General features: G+C 50.5%; 1 protein-coding gene across 1 annotated transcript in view; it reads left to right on the top strand.

The window, feature by feature from the left end:
- The window catches only part of PXN (paxillin), a 39,876-nt gene that overhangs the window by 4,751 nt on the left and 20,326 nt on the right, over positions 1 to 14,799 (top strand). The gene's annotated exons all lie outside the window — the stretch shown is intronic.

The raw sequence follows: 14,799 nt of genomic DNA, 5'->3' as shown, positions 1-14,799 counted from the left end.
TAAGCATTTTTTTTCTGCTCATATAAATGCAACAGACAGCAATTATTCTGAACTTACATGGGAAACTGATGTGAAGCTGTTGGAGAAATCTCTGTGCTGTGGATCTGAGGGTGCATAGGACAGCCCCGGGGGGAGGCAGCCAGTGCTGTCAATGCCCCGCTGCTTTCTCCTGCAGCACTCTGGGGCTGCCTTCTGCACTGTGAACAGGTTTAGTAGAAGTTATTGACGTGAGGTTGGAGGAGTTGGAAGACTTGAAATGCTGTTTGACACACTGCTGGTCACAGCACTCCTGTGCTTGGTGTGTGTGGCTCTGCAGGGTGGGCTGCTGAGCGTGGCTGGCTGGCAGCGTGCTGTGGCTGTAGCCACATTGCAGCAATGATTGCTTGGCTTTACTTTCCATTCCACTTGCTTAAACCTCTAACGTTTTGCAAATGTTTAAAGAACATTAAAAAAAAAAAAAAAAAGAAAATGAAAGTTGCTCTGGGGAATGAACTTTCTGAATGATGCTTTGCATGGGGAATTGTGCTTTAAATGGCTTAGCTGTGAAGCAGACTGCATGGGGTCTCCAGGAATAAACCAGATCCCGTGTTTTTATCACAAAATTGAGCTGGTGGATGGAATTAATCCATGTCTGTCTGTATCTCTGTAGGATCTTCATTTCCCTCCGTGCAGAGCAAAGTGAGCAGAGGCCTCCTCTCCCTGCTGTAAAGCTTGTGGTGGCTCACAGACTGTGGATGGGTCAGGTTTTCCTGAAAGTGGAAGAGGGCAAAAAAAACTGCAAGTAGGAAAGGTCACAGGTGGGAGGGCTGTAAATGATTTGCTGAGGTTTAGCAGTTTAATGCTGTCTTGCTGTAACCTCTTTGGGTCTGAACAAGTTCAGGCTCTCTCTGAAAGGAGTTCTGTTTGATTGGAGCCACTTCATGGTACTGGATCCTCAGACAGAGGAGCCTGAGGCTCTTGGCACATCAGCTGAGTTCTCTGATGCCCCGGGGGCTGCAATAAGACAGCAGCCTGCTGGCGGCCCTCACTGCCTGTCCTTCAGCCACTCGCTGTGTCTTTGTTCCCCATTTCTCAGCACCAGCGGTTGCCTCACAAGCAAGGTCAGAGGGTGCTGCTAGCAAATTACCCTCTGGGGCAGGGGTGACCCTCAGAATGAGATGCTGAGGAGAAGCACTGTCAGGCTTCGCAGCTCTCCCTCTTGTTGGTTTGAGGGAGGCTCTTCTAGGGCCACTTTGGCCCGGTTAGCCAGAGTGAGGCACAGCTGGAGCTGCTCTGTGTGCTGTGAGCAGCTCCAGCAGTTGGACTCCATCCCTATGGAGTGCTGGGTGCTGGGGGAGGGAGTGAGATGCCATTTCAGCCACGTCATGAAGCCTCTTATCAGCGGCCAGCTCTGGTGTGGGTGGGTGAGCGGTGTGTGCCAGAAGAAGCTGCCTTTTGTTTCTGCTGTGAAATGTGGGGAGCTCAAACTGTCAGTCAGGCCGAGCGCTTGGAGGCTGGGATGTGTTTGTCAGGCAGGTTCCTCTAACATGGAGCTGTCAGCCTGGTGCTCTGGCAGGTTGGAGCTCTGCTGTCCTGGGCAGTTCCATTGGCAGCACCTGGCCAGCACAGCTGCTGTGGCACACTGCTCACCTGCTTCTTCAGTGCTTAAATCTGGTGCTTCCAGCACCATCTGTGTCAGGACCATACAGGGAAGCCTCGGCCATGCGAGTCTCAGACCAAATCAGCTGGGTTAGCATTTGTCTTGCTGTAAGAGTTGGCTGCAGGCACAATGTAACAGATGCTAATTTACCTCCAAATAACACAAACAGATCACCGTGCTCCCACATACGTTGGCCCCCGCTTTGGGCCTTTTGAGGCACATTGGGGTCCTCTGATCCTGCTGCCAGCATATGAAAGATGCAATCTGTGGCCAGCCCGGCCAGCGCCGCGCTCTGAGGCTCAGTGCGGTCCTGCCCTGCGAAGCTGGGGGCCGGGGGGTGCAGAGGAAGCTTTATGTCATTCTTGGCTGCCTTCTGAGTAATTGTTTTAATGAAATGGAATGCAGTGCGTTCAGTGCTTGCTTGGCAGAAACAGCCTTTTTAAAAAAATGTTAAATTTTCTGGGGAAGGGGTTGAGGTTAGTCTGTTTTCCAGCTGCTTTAAGCAGTTACAAATGGCTTTGCAGCAGAGATAGGAATGGGATGTCCTCCTTGGAGAGGGGTTGGTTGCACTGCTGCGTGTGTGTGTGTGTGGGGACGATGCCCTTGTGCACACAACGTGTAAGCAGTTGGGCCTGGTCCCTCTGGTTCCCTGCGTGATGATGCCAGTGTGGCTCTGAAATGGATCAAATTAATTTCAGAGTGTTGTGAGTAGGTACGTGTGTGCATGAAACAAGTATGCATTGAGGAACTTGGTAGGAAAATGTGTGGAATTTCTGTTATCCCTGCTGTACCCTGAGCAAGGGTAAGATTATGATGGGTTGAGACAAGCAAAGTCAACTCAATTTTCAGCAAAGCAGAAATGGAGGAACCAGGAATCTCGACTTCTGCAGATGACTGTGAGATATTTCCCCATTTCTCTCAGCTGCTTGGTGATTTGTGTCTTAGGAATGGGTGGAGGGACAACCAGAGATCATGCTGAAAACCCTTTTTTAGAAAGTGATTTGCAGAAGGATTTATTTCGTGTACCTATGGAGGGAAGTTATTCTTATGCTGCTTCTATTTCAGCATTGCTGGCATTTCCATTTTTGGTCAGCTCTGGAGATTGGTCTCTTTTACTCATCTTCTACCTCTTTCTACTCTGTTTCCATCATTTTTAAATTGTGATCTTATGTGGTCATGAGTTCTCTTGTGAGCAAAGCAGCCTTCGGCTGTCAGAGCAAAGTGCTCCTGCGCAGAGCACTGAGATGGAGATGTTGACATGCATGAGCTCATCTGCCTTTGTGCATCAGGAGGTGAGAGAACCTCAGATTCCCTAAATCCACTCCATTCTCTGTGTAATGCGAGTTTTCTGTCTGCTTTAACAATTTCCTTTCATCCTGTGGGTGTTTGTGAAACTCTTGAGCCACGATCTGCTGCTGATGCTGGGAGAAGCACTGAGTCCTGGAGTGCCGTGCTGTCAGCGTGCTGCTGGGCTGCCACCCACATCTCCCACAGCACGCAGGGGAAGCAGTTCCCACACTCACTTCTGGAACGTTCTCCTGCCATTCCCATTGGCTGCTGTTGAAGTTAAAAAGGAAAAAAAAAGAGCCCCAAAAGAGGATTTTCTACCATGGGTCCTCTGCCTCCATGTGCTCTGTGGACTTTTCCAGGAGGTGGATTTCCAAAGATGCCACTTACTGCTCCATGTTTGGCTCATCTTTAGGTTTCTGTAGAATGCTCATTGAAAACCTCCTTTTAAAAGTTTCAGCCTATTGTAGTTATAAGCAGTTTTAAGATCTACGTGACTGAAAAATGCTACATGTTGTTGTTTCCCCCTGCCCTGTTTGCACCGTGCTGCTGGCAGTGCTTTGTGTAAGTCTGTTCCCGGTGATGACTTAACGCTTCTTGGCTTGGACAGAACTCACCACTGCTTCCAAATGTGCTCCCACTCTGTTGCAGAGAACCCTTACAGAAACCACAGCTTCCTAACAAGACGGAGCCTCCATTTTGAGCGTGTTTTTGTAGTAGCCAAGTTTTTAAAATGCCAGTTAGACCATATGGCAAGTTGGGCAAACATTGGGTTTCTTGACAAGGGAGAGCAGCTCCCCTCAGAGCAGCTGGCAGGTCAGGTGGCAAGTCTGTAATCCATCTTAACTGAGTCCTTTACGTTGGAAAAGACCTTTGAGATCTCATTTGGCATCCACAGTGTCTGAGGGAGATGTGCTGGGACTTCCTTTCTCCTTGCAGGCATAAGTTTTGCAGTGTGATACACCTTGGTTTTTAAGGGCAGATTTGCATCTGTTGCACTTTGCTTGCATTTACACTCTTCAGAGCTATTCTTGTTAACTACTAGCAAGTTGCTACAGTGGAATAATCTCTGGTAAACTACTGTCTTCCAAGTTTATGGTATCCTTCAGGTTGGGATTGTCTCAAAGAGGCTGTACTAAGTGTGGATATGATGGCAGTGCCTCTTTAGCATGCTGCCCTGTGCTGCTGGACTGCTGTTTGGTAGTCAGAGGGTTCTGTATCTCATGGGCAGGATTTGTGCTTCTAATGCTTGTAATGAATTCAGAATTCATACTAACATTTCTGTCTTTCATTTCAGCATCTTTTATGGGTGTCTCAAATTTTGTCATTGGCGCGTTGCCTGGAAGGGTCTATATCAGATCTGTTTATGCTGTTTGGATAGGATTTCCACTGTTTAAAAGATACAAATTTTTTTCCTCTTTCAAGTTTCATGTCTATTCAGGCTGCCCAGAGAGGCTGTGGATGCCCCATCCCCGGAGGTGTTCAAGGCCAGGTTGGATGGGGCTCTGGGCAGCCTGGTCTGGTATTAAATGGGGAGGTTGGTGGCCCTGCCTGTGGCAGCAGGGTTGGGGATGTGTGATCCTTGAGGTCCCTTCCTACCCTGGCCATTCTGTGATTCTGTGACACCTGCTGGACTTCTATCTCCTGTACCTGCTGCTGCCTCCTATGTCTCTGGCCATACCCCATCCTTTTTGCTGGCTGCTTTGCTCACCTCACTTTTCTAACTCTGAAGAAACAGTGTTTTTTTGGGGGGTGGGGGATCTGTATTCTGTTGAACTGGTTGGTGGAGGGGTCTTGTAGGAGCTGGAGCCGAGAGAAGTAAGTGGCAGCAGCACATCTGGAAGAGAGAGTAAAACCTCTCCATTTTTGGCAGTGGTGAGCTGTTAATTTGTCTTTCTGCATCTTGTGAAACTGTATCCTGAGCTCTGTGGCGCTCGCTGTTCCCTGGAACTCTGCTCTTCTGCAAACCCCGATGCGACGTTTTCCTTCCCCAGATAACTAGAATCAGCAGTTCCAAATCGTGATCTGCGAGTGCTAAGTGCTGTGCAGCTGTATGAGGTGCCCTGTTAAATCCTCACATTCACCAACGTCTCATTTCCACCTGGGGGCCCTGAAATTACAAGTGAAGGAGGGCTGGTGTGGCCCAAAGGTTTGGAAGGCACTGCTGTTTTGGCACACCTCGTGGCACTGTGCTCCTGCTTAGAAACCCCCCAGAAGAGTTATCTGCTACTCGTTAGTGCATACTGCAGCTTCAGTGTTGCCTACAGTTATGCAAATGCAGTCCACCCAGGACTTAAAAAATGCCATTTAAATTCCTGTCCTCCTTTCAGTGGGCCCGTGGAGGGTTGCTTGGAAGTGGCTGGGTGCCCCACACCTCTGCTCTGGGCCATTGTTTCCAACACATCCAGTGTCTGGCACACAAATGATGGGGGTTCACTCCTACCTGCATTGCTTGCACTCAGTTCTGTTCTTTGCCTCTGTGTTCCCTGCGAAGACCTGGGAACAGTTTGCCTGCTTTGGGTTGCTGGAGAGTGCTGGAAGAAGAAAGCTGCTGGTCTGCTGCAGGAGGTGTGTGGCAATCGCTCCCCACATCAGCACGTGGGAAGGAGAGTAAGAGGTAGAGGGAATCCTTCCTTTCACTGCAGATAGACTTTCAGCTATGTATTAATTAATTAATTACATGGCATCAATGTGGTGTATCTAGCTTGAAGAGAGCAGAACGAGGTGAGGTGTGGCAGCCTGTGGAGCAGCACTGCCTGGCCTAATGGCTGTGGATCTGCGCGCTGCTCCAGCAGGAAGGGTCTGGTTCCTCAGATAGCTGCCTGGGCTGAGCCCCTCTTCCTGCAGAAGAGAGCTGGTATTTGGATCAGCCTTGGCCCTGGGAAGTTGTCCCTGTGAGGTCAGCTCAGTGCTGCTTGATTGGTTTTCGTGAATATTTTTTGTTGTTTTGGCAGAGGAGAAGCAGATCTTGTTGGATTCTTTTCTGAATGTTGATCCCTGTTTCTAGAAACGTTCTGAAGGAAACCAGCAGCGAGTAAGAATTCCTATGGCATGCATGGGGAAGCTTTAATCGCCCTTTTGCATGAGAGGGGTAGAAAGAGTACTAAAATACTGATGTGCTTTGATTTATTTTTCTTCAACTTTTTTCCTCCCAGGATGCTGGCAGCCATCCAGCCCAGGTCAGCACTGAGCACTGGCACATCCAGACCTGCCCCACTGGAGTCAGCTGGGAGCCCTTGGGCGCTGTGCGGTGCGGGGGTGGCCCAAGTCCTTTAGTTTTGTGTGAGCCAACTCACCTCCCTCCTGGAGGCGGTGAGGTCAGTGCTGGCCATGTGCTGGTGCCTTTGTATGGGGCTTCCTGGCAGTGCCCGAGGAGCCATGTGCTCTCAGGCTGAGATCAGAAATAGATCTTGCACAAGAAGAGCCGCGCTGGGAGGGCGCTGTCAGAGGCTGTGCTCACCCTCCTTGGAGACCAAAGCTGTTTCCAATTTGGTGGTTGAGAGACTGAGACAATCTAATTTGTGCAGATTGTTGCTTCTCTTATTCAGGGGGCCCAGCTGTGACGTCCTGTATGAACATCAGTTCATTTGCTCTCTGGAGGAGAGGCTTCTGACGGAGACGTGGTGGCAGGTGGGGTTCATAGCAGGCAACAGAATGAGACTGAGAAATTCCAACTTAAGTATTTTTAGGACAAGCCTGAGAGGCAGACTTACTTTCTATTCTGATATAACATGGACTTACCATATTAGATTGGGCTGCTTGCTGCTGCGGGTCAGCTCCACTCCAGCATGGCAGATGATTTTTCTTGCTGTCAGGGACTTGTGAGTGCTCTGATTTGTGGTCTCCATCAGAGCTTGGGTGCTGTGGCTGCAGGCTTTGCTGCGAGTTGCAGCCTGTTGTATCAATGTCACATGGAATTCTTGGAGGTTTGGGTTTAAGGTGTGGAGTTGTCAGCTGCTGTAACAGAAAAATGTGGCTGAAAACGGCTCCCACTTCTGCTGTGAGTGCTGTAACATGTGGGCAGACGGTCATCTGGGGGCTGTGGTACCTCCTCAGTCCCATCTGAATCTCTGATAGTCATGAGCTGAAGCACTGAGTGAAATCTGGTCGAGTCTTTGAAATACGTAGAACATTTCCCAACTTCTCTTTTGCAATCTTCAGCTTCCCAGTTCAGAAAGCCGGAGCACTGCTTTGTGCTCCTCAGCAGCGTGCGAGCTGTGGGGTGAGCTCTGCTGCTGTGTCACGGGATGTGCTGGGGCTGTGGCTCGCCAACTCTTTCCCTACTTTTCCTGATTCTTCAGAAGACTGTTCATAGAACAGCAGAAGAATTTTTTGACTTAAGCTTGTCCATTTTTGGTAATTGTTTCCTGTTGTTTAGGATTCAGCTTGAGAGCGCAGTGAATCAAGATGGGAAGGAACCACGCAAGCGGTTACGTTCTCTGCTAGCTTCCCCCAGCTGTGCCACAGAGGAGTCGAGGTTTGAGCTGCTGGGCTCTGGAAGTGCTGCCAGCACTCGGCGGCGCTGACAGCAGAACCAGTCATCTGCCCAGTGGGATGGAATGCGAGTTCAGCTTAAGGCAACTTAAGCCTTAACTTAGGGTGTTTTTCCTGGGATGAGCTGAGGTTGCTGCTCAGGACTGTAAATTTAAACATGGAGTATAAGAGGTCTCTTTTCACTTCTAGTGCGGGGGAAACCATGCTATTTAAAAGTGGATGTGGTATGTGACAGGAAGTGACTCCTCCCTTACATCCTCCCCAGGACTTTCTGGAAATGAGAAATAGTAGGAGGTCACACCTTTGGGCGCAAGCAGGCTGAGCAACCAGAGCTGTGGAGGTGCTGCTGGTGAGCTCAGGTGCTGCTTCCTGGATGCAGAACACCAGACCTGAGCAGCCAGGTTAGGCTGCATCTACATAGCCTCGCTTTGCTCTAGCTGTCTTTGAATCTACACAGCCATTGAGAGATTGTTGCTTCTGGTCTTTCTGTTGACAGTTTCCAGCTACAGCCACAGAGTGGGCTGAGGATAACTGGGAGGGCTGGAAAAGGCCGTCCTGTTTGTCTGCAGTGGGGTCCATTCCAGTTACACACAGGAAACGAAACCATGTTTCCTTCTGGATGTGTGTCTGGTAATCTTCCTGCTCTTAATTTCTGGTGTACCAACTGCTTCCCTTCTGAAAGGAGATGATGCTTAAATCACAGATCACTTTCAGTGTGAGAATGTTCAACAAATGTATGTGGAGGAGTAATAATCTCTGTGACAGTGTGACTGTTAGACACACTGGGACCTGGCTGCTGTTAGCACAGCTTGGCTGATTCTGTTTAACTTAAGATTTTTCAAGAGTTTAAGGACTCTCATAGTTGTGTCTCATTTGTACCAGTCTGTGTGGGGGTAGCAATGTCTTCAAAGCATTGAAGATGATGTGAAACACCTCAGGAGTTTTCGGAGATAGCAGAAGGGATGTGCAGGTTTTTCTAGGGAGGTCAAAGGAAGGCAGAATGACTGCGAGTTCCTCCTGTGGGTGGTGCTTCACTTCCCTCTGTCTGAGCTGGGGTCTCATTTACTGTTCAAGAACTACATGGAAAAATTCTGTTTCTACAGAAAAATCTGTTGTAGTTCCTTCATGCAGGACTGTAGGCCAGGGAGCACTGGATTTGTGTTGTTTCATCCATGAAACTGTGCTGACACAGATCTTCAAGGCGGTTGCTGTCTGTCAGCCTGCCCGTTGCAGTGATGATCCCATGCTCTTTGGTCTGGGTGAGGTGAGATCACCTTCCTGCCAGCCCATGGGTTGGAAGGGTTTCCCAGCCTGTGGCATCGGAGCTGCAAGAAGTGGTCAGGGCTGCTCCCTCCAGGTGTGGAGCCCTGAATCCCTGGGGCTTCTGATGCCTCCTGCAGGCTGCTGGCAGTGCTCAGCAGTGCCTGTGCCCTTGGAAGCCTCATGGCTGGCTGCACAGAAGCACGCTGTCCTCGTGATGCTGGCAGGCTGGCTCCATCAGCGTGCTGGCACTGCCCCATTGCCAGGTTACCGGGCAGTTGCACGGCACAGTGAAATGCTTCTGTTAATTTGGAAGGAAGTACTGTGGTGGGTTACAGGGAGGATCTTGTGCTGACCTCTGTGTTTTCCCAGGGCAAGCACGAGTTGCTCTCTCACCTCCGCCCCTCAGAAGGATCCTGTAGCAGGTGCAAGCTCACTTAATGCCTTCTCTTGTAGCATGCTGAGTTGACTTTCCTTCACAGTTTTTTGGGGGGGGTTGTCTGTGTCAGAAGCTAATGCTTAAGCACTGTGACACATACTTGGTGTGAGCAGAGCAGCACCAGTCAGGCTGTACACTCTGTAGCCCTGCTGGATCCCTGTGAGGCTGCAAAGCCCGTGTCAGTGGTAGTAGCTGGTAGTGGTGGGGGACATCTCCTGAATTTGCAGTTTGTCTGATCATTGTTCTCTTTTCAGGCTGCAGTTTTTTGTGGTCTGCGTTGGAGGCACAGGATAATTAGGGGAATGGGACAGGAGGATGGGGGATTTCTTTCAGCTGGATGGAGCTGGATTTCAATTTGTGCTCTGGCCAGAGTTTGGTAGGTGGAGGTACAATATTTCCTGCCTCAACCAGACTGTTTATTCTGTCAGTTTAGAGAAAGGCTGAATTTTGGCGTCGCACTCTTTAAAATGTTTTCTAAGAGCTGCTTTAGTCACAGAGTGGCTGGGGCTGGGCTTCCAAGAATGGAGTGAATTTATCTAAAAGGAATAACTTCTGCAGGGTTGCGAGGCTGGGTTGGTGGGGAAGTGTCTGACTGTGGACTCGGGGGCCGTGTGAGGCTGCGCGCCCTGCCGTAAGCTACAGCTGCAGCCTGCGGGGCTTGAACTCATCCTCAAACCCCAAACGTGCAGGGAGCCAACAGACAGCTGCCAAAACAGTTGGACGGGCTGCATTTGCACACCTCTGCAGCCCTGTGCTTGGGGTGGTGGCAGTGCACGTTAGCTGGTCACAAGCCCTGGGTCAGACTCTCCGCTGCGGGGCTCAGCGGTTGGGAGAGGAAGCTGCAGCTGACTGTACAGACCACATCTCAGCACGGTGTGTTCGACCACTGCCAGCAAACGTTGAAGGAGAGCTGGATGCGTGGGCTGCTGCCCTGGGGAAGGCTGGTGGGTTTGGCTGTGTTCTGGTCGGGGCATGGCTGGGATTCGTGCTGGCCACCAGCAGGTAATGCTGGAAGCAATTCTGTCTGTCACAGTATGAGCTCTTGTTGAGCTTGGGTGCCTTCGCCATCCACCCCTACTTCTAAGGGGAAACATTAGCTTCAGGGACTGGTGAAGCTTCAGGGATTTTCACTTATTGCTGTCTGTTGGAGCTGCCCGTGCCATGTATTGATATCAGTCCAGATGTTCCTCTTATTCAGCACTGTGTCTGTGACCCCAGGCACAGCTTGCTTTGATACCTTGATGAGGAGCAGTAAGCACCGTGGCATACATGACAAATAGTGAGTGGTTTTTCAGCCATGTCATCTGAATTTCCTCTGGGTGGATCCCAGCAGTGGGAATTATAAATACTGGTGGCTGCTTGGTGCGGGCAGTCCTGCAGTTGTTAGGGCTGGCAAATGACTTACCTCCTGTGCATTGGATTTCTGTCTTAAAAAACAATCTGACCCCGCTTGACAGGAGAGCTGAGGGCTGCTATGTGTCCTGGATGTTAACCACCCTCTGTGTTAGGATTATAGTTGGGAAAACTTCAAAATGTCTCCTTCCAAAAATGATTTAGAGAGTAAGCCGGCCTATTTTCCATGCTTTCTATTGATGTGAGTTAGTGAATGCCAGGGTTTGAAGAGCATCTCTCTGCACATCCAGTTTTTCAGGTCTCATTCTGAATGTAGCCTTGGATTTTATTGCTCTTTTAGCTTCTGATCCTTTTTTCATTTAAAAACACTGGTTAGGATATAACACCACAAGGACCTGCCACTACATTTTTACCTGGAAGTTAATGCCCGTATTCACCTGTTCATGTTGTCCAGTTTCTTACAGTTCTCCTCTGTTTCACTAAGCCAAATTTACCACTGAAAAGGAGATTGCCGACAACAGCATTGCAGGTCTGGGGCTCCCACTGGCGCCTGAAGGCAGTGAGAAGTTGTGCAGCAAGGCTCCAACAAGTCCTTGGGATGCAGCTTTGAGCATTGCACATGTTTCTTCTGAAAGGCCATTTAGCAGGATAAATATACCCAAGCTCCCCATTCCTTTGCAGTTACTCACAATGTAAATCTGTCTTGCCAGGGGTTGGGTTACTGCCCTGAGCTGTCTCCCTGTATGTGAGCTGGCTTTGCTGGAGCTGAGCAAGGGAAGACTCACTTGAACCTAAGGAGGTTTTTCATGTTTGGATTCCAGGATTTTGCAAAGAGGCTGCTCAGATGAATGTGGGAGCTCAGGATTTGGTTCTGCATGTGCAGTTCCCCTCGTTCTCTTTAAGGCAACAGCAGAAATCTAGGACCTGAATTCAGCATCTTAAGCTATTGAGAAAAAGTGTCTAGAGAATGGTTTGTCATTCTGCATATGGGGATCTGCAGTTGGTCTTACGCTGAGGGACACAACTACGACACGTAGTCCATGTCCTCATTTACACCAGTAATTGCAGCTGTTTTGCTTTCTATTTCAATAAGTCAGTGGCAAATCTAGTGCTGCCTAACCTCGGGGAACGTGGCGTGATTCTGGCTGTGTGGGGAGGAATGGCAGAGCTGCAGCCACCTGCACTGCACTGCGCTGGGTGAAGCGTTGCAGCGCGTGCTGGTGCATCTCACCCTCACGTCCTGGTGTGCTGTGCCTGGGCTGTCAGGGACACGTGGCAGGGTGATGCTGGGAGGTGGGACTATGCCTGAACGCTGCAGCACGGGCTCCATGTGGTGGCCGGGTGAAGAATCCCATCTCTAGCATGGCTTGCTTTCCAGATGTCTCGTTTGAAGCAGAGCTGCAGGCGGTGTGTGGTTTGATGGATGTGTATAAGTGGCTTTCAGCTGCTCATATGTGGAGCACTGGAAGCATCTTGCCTCAGCCGTGTGTCTGTTTCCTTCCCAGCAGGTAGGAAGAAGAAGAAAGTGTGACCACCATCTTTTTGATGTGCTTGCTGCACTGGTGATGCTCCAGTGTGCAGTGCCAGCACGGCTTAATGGCTCATCTTCAGCCATGAACTCCATGTGGAATGCCCAGGTGGTTTTCTCTCTTGTGGCACTAATGCTGGCATCTTTGTGCTGAGGTTGTTTCCAGCCCTCTGAGCCTGGAGTCATGCTGGACACTCAGTATGGAAGGCTTCTCTTTAATCAGCAAAAGCAAATTTACCTGTTGCTGGTGGGCAGACGGGAATTTGTCAGTGCCTTGTTTTGCACTGGTCTGTGATGTGTTCTGCACCGCTGAACAGGAGGCACACCTCAGTCTGGGAGCATTTCTGATGTGCATGGAAGGCACAGGGGGGGAGTGCCCCAACAGCATGCTTTGCACACAGGAAGATGTATGTCAGTATCTTTTCTAACTACCTTACCATCTATTAAGCAGGGCTGAGTGCAGCTCAGATTTATAGAGAAGGGAGTTGCTGTGGTCATCAGTACAAAGGGTCCCCTGTTAGCCATCGGTTCGAGGCTGTGCTGTGACCCCAGGTGGGCATTACTGCTCTTTATCAGATGAAACCGAGGAATGTACCCTGAGGCTGCACATGGTTCAGAGCATTCAGAGGACAGCAGGTGCTGGCACGCAGGGATGGTGCAGGATCCTGTGCTGGGAATGCATGAGGTGTGCACAGGGCCATGCAGGAGATAAGTGCTCTTCTCAGTGCAACTGGAACTGATGGGTGGGACTTCCCCTAAGGTACTGCTGTGCTCTTTCGTCTTGCTAGTCGTCTTGGTGTGAGGGTTTTCTGTGGAGAGTTCAGTGCACTGGACATCAGTTACCTTTTCCTCCATCCTCTAACATTGCAGAGCGTGTTGTGCTGCAATTTCAGTCCCAGGCTGAGAGATGGGCAGGGCTTTGATGAGGCTGGCAGCAGTGCAGTCGGTGTTAGGTGCCACTCATCCATACCTAATGCATCTGCAGTGTGGGATTGGAAGGCCAGGATCCCAAGAACCCTGTAGATAATAATGGCTTTTCTTGCACAAGGGAGAATCAAACGTGCTCAGACCTCTAGATGTCTCAGAGTGCTGTTTAGTAGTAAATTATCAATCATGATATCACTCTTTAACTGTCCCACCTCCCCAGGAAACAGCATCGAAATGTCACTTGAAGGTGAACACAGCTGTCTTCCCACAGCAGGCAGGATGTGGGCTGGGCAACCCTCTGGTGGAGTGTGATTTCCCTTGTGTGTGCAAGCTTTGGGTCCTGCGGTGGAGGGAAGAAAACTCTTCTTCTGTGCCTCTCCCACACCTGTAGGGTGCTGTGCTGAGCAGTGCCAAGACGTGTTGTGCCCTGAGGTGTGCTGTGTGCACAGAATCATAGAATGGCCAGGGTTGGAACAGTCATGAATTTCCAACCCCCCTGCTGCAGGCAGGGCCACCAACCTCCCCATTTAATACCAGACCAGGCTGCCCAGGGCTCCATCCAATCTGGCCTTGGACACCTCCAGGGATGCAGCACACGGTGAGCTGAGGCTTTGTGACTGCAGTGATGCAGCAGTAGCTCTGTTGGTATCGTGTCCCTTGCTCTTCCACACCCCCTCCTTAATGCAGAAGTGCTGACAGAAGGCTTCAGTGTGCCGAAAGCAGGAGGAGGCTGTAGGTGACCGGGTGAGGTGCATCAGTGCCAACCCAGCCGCTGCCACCCGGGGTTCCTGCTCCATCCTTACAGGCTGTGGTGGTGCCCTCTGACGGCTGCACTGCTCCGTTCTGGTGTGCCCTATGGGCTGTGTGGCACCGAGCGGCTGATGGCCGCCTCCTGCAGCCCTGTGCCATAGAGTCGCCTTGGGAAGGAGCACTTCATTAGCTGAGAAATCAATAGAGCCTTTAATATTTCTGTTTAAGAATTGAATATTTCTATTTGTGGAGCAGTCGCTGCAGTGACAGCGCTGCACAAGGCACAGCACCTTTGTTACAGTCATCCAAGTTAGGGCTGTCTGGTCCCTGAGATCCCTTTTGTGAGAGAAAGGTAGGGAGCAATGGCTCTTTTTTTTTCCATCAGTAGAACTCCCTTCTTAGCTCCTTCCCTTGCCTCATGTTGTGTTCTGATAATTGGAACTGGTCCAGGAAAGGACACGTGTGGCTGGAAAGAGAAATGGGGACGGCTGTGGGTGGAGAAGAGCTTCCCTCCATCGTGGCAGCGAGCTCAGGGAGGAGCAACCCGGCTCTGGGCACGTCAGACAGGCACAGGGAGAGGGGCCTTGCAGAACACGGGGGGAGCAAAGAGAGTGAGGGATCCTGTGCCACAGGGGAAGCGAGGTGTGCATGCATTCCTGAAGCTGCTGTGGCATCAGTTGGGAAGTTGAGAGCAGTTGCAGTAACCCTCCAACGGCGCGATTCCTCTCCAGCCTTTTCTCCTCCCTCTGCTTCCTGTTCCTCAGTTCTGCCTTGTTTGCTCAAGTTGGGAAGGGGGAGGGAATGGGGGAAGTTAATCATTAAACTGCAATGTCTCCTTAACTCCTTCGCAGCCTGAGAGCAGAGTGCTCCTGGCACTGCCAGACCCCTCGCCTGCAGACTTGCTGGAATAAACCACTCCATTTAGCTGAGCTCCCTTCATTGCTATTGGTAAAAAAAGAGCTGTGTTTCTGCCCAAGGAACCGTTCAGCAGAGGGTGCTGAGCTGAGGAGGCAAACTGTGTGGTGAGATGGTTACATCTTCTGTCCTGCAGGCAGGGCTGGGGGAGGAAATACGACTTGGGTCCCCATACGGGGCTGGATGAGCCATACAACCTCATGAGAT

The sequence above is a fragment of the Centrocercus urophasianus genome, unplaced genomic scaffold, assembly GCF_019232065.1.
Source record: "Centrocercus urophasianus isolate 14NV4802_14NV808 unplaced genomic scaffold, USGS_Curo_1.0 seq_30, whole genome shotgun sequence".
Classification (NCBI taxonomy): domain Eukaryota; kingdom Metazoa; phylum Chordata; class Aves; order Galliformes; family Phasianidae; genus Centrocercus; species Centrocercus urophasianus.
The sequence above is the reverse complement of the archived record's forward strand: the minus strand, read 5'-3'. Positions and strand labels throughout refer to the sequence as shown.